Below are 2,202 nucleotides of genomic sequence, written 5' to 3'. Positions count from 1 at the left end.
GTGGCTTATTGTACATCACACATTTTATCTTAATATTTTCTTGGTAAAATTTTCCACATAGTCGGTTAGATAGAATAAGAATTTTGTTGAATATTTGTGATTGCTGGTTTAAGGTAGCCTTGAACATCTAGAAGTTGATATGACTTTCGTGCATTATATGCTACACTAAGATCAAGTTTTGGCTGGCTACCCTTGCCTATATATATAGAGTCTCACCTATGATATACAAGCATGAAATAATCTCAACTGCAATTCCTTCCTTGTGTTGCGTTGTTTTGTAGTTGTGTTTAATTACTTGCCGGTGGCTGTTGCAATGGGGACAAGAACATTGGCAGTTTTGGTTTCTGTTACAGCAACACTAGCATTAATATTTAATCTCTATGTTCAAGGTAAGGTGGTAATCCCTTGACTATATTTTATGTACATATCATATTTGTTTGTTTTGGTGAGTACCTATCATAAATAAATAATTGTTTGCTTTGGTAAGTGCAGGAGCTATGGGTGCGACGTTTGTGATCTAGAACCAATGTTAATGCATGGTATGGGCCGCAGGAATTCCCGTCGGTGGCGGTCAAGCGCTGGGGCAGGGGTATTCATGGAGTGTTAATGTGCCTGCAGGAACAAGTTCAGGTAGATTTTGGGGATGTACGGGATGCTCCTTCGATTCCTCTGGTAAAGAAAGTTGCAACACTGGTGACTACGACAACGTGCTCAGCTGTAAACTCTCGGGGCAGCGTCCTACAACGTTGGTTGAATATACTCTGAATGGGGGCAACAATCAATATTACTATGACATCTCTGTAATTGATGGTTTCAATGTCCCTCTCTCCCTAACTCCCTCCAATGGTGGTTGCATTGCACCCACTTGCAGAATAGACAAGTGCCCAGATGCTTACCTATATCCCAGTGATAACACTAAAACCCCATGGCTGCATTTCTGGTGCTAACACTACTACATGTAGGGGGGTTTTAAGACAATATTTGAGTCAATTGTCTTAACTTAAGACAAAAAGAAACTTTTGTATTGTCTTAAATATTGTCTTTAAGTGGGTGTCTCAAAATATAATGTCTCAAAGATTTGTGTCTATAAAGACAATATAGAACACATATTATTATTGTCTCTATAAAGACAAGAATTATTGTCTATTAAGAGACAATTTGAATTGTCTCTCTAGAGACAATTTAATTTGTGTCTCTTTAGAGACAATTACATTTTTGTCTTTTTGGAGACAATAGCTGAGATTAAAAGCATATTGTCTCTATAGAAACTATATGTCCATAATTCAAACTATTGTCTCTTTGGAGACAATGTAAAAAAAAATAAAAAAAAATAAATAAAATGATTTTGAATGTTCTTTCAAAGTAGTTTCACATTCAAAGTTCACAAATAGTGATTTTAATTACCTTAAAACTTTTTTGTTTATGGATGCCAAGAGAATAAAAAATAGATAAATCCATTATTTTCAATTCTAACAACAAAGTAATTTTAAATCTAAATGAATAAACAATTCTGGAAAGCAACGTTGAAAATAATAAGGCAACTTCATAATAATAATAATAATAAGGATCCTCAGTTGGAACTTCATTTTAAGACATAGTATGAGTCAAAAAAGAAATGTTCTAGATTTCTCCATCCTACAAGAGGGTTTACTCTCTAACATAGAAATTCAAAGCTTCAATCACATTAAATGGTGGAAATTAAATTCATATCCAGTTGTTAAACCACAATTTCAATACCCTTGTATAATTGGAATTGGCTTCCTTGATAAAAAAGAATTGTAATAATGTATATGAATTTGAATTTACAATTGATTGGAAATTCTGTCTTCATGAAGGTTTTACAAAAGATGAAAAATTGACACAGGTCCTGGCAACATGATATAGGCCAATTCTCAATCTATTGGTGACCTACATAATTATCTTCTCCATTATTGTCTTTCACAATTCGAGTTGGCTCCATCTCGTGTTGCAGCCTAAGAATTGCAGCAATTGGTATCCAAATTGGTGGTGATATAGTTCCCGAGGAAGCTTCATATCCAATGAATCTAATTCAGGTAATGAACTATTATGATCAACTTCATAACAAGCTAAAGTTGCAGAAAAGTCTCTATCACTAGATGCTTTCTTGGCACTTAATCATTTCCTGGAGGCACACCAAACCACCCATCCTTCTTCCTGTTAAGAATAAAATAATAAATTCCT

At 34.4% G+C, this 2,202-nt stretch overlaps 1 pseudogene; it reads left to right on the top strand.

Annotated features, from left to right (window-relative positions):
- Positions 1–313: 313 nt before the first annotated feature.
- Positions 314–947, top strand: LOC149204255 (thaumatin-like protein; annotated as a pseudogene).
- Positions 948–2,202: the final 1,255 nt, after the last annotated feature.

Source organism: Pinus tabuliformis, chromosome 1_2 (genome assembly GCF_031772625.1).
Source record: "Pinus tabuliformis cultivar Carrire ecotype Pingquan chromosome 1_2, CPIR1, whole genome shotgun sequence".
In the NCBI taxonomy this organism is placed as follows: domain Eukaryota; kingdom Viridiplantae; phylum Streptophyta; class Pinopsida; order Pinales; family Pinaceae; genus Pinus; species Pinus tabuliformis.
This window is presented reverse-complemented; position numbering and strand designations above follow the sequence as displayed.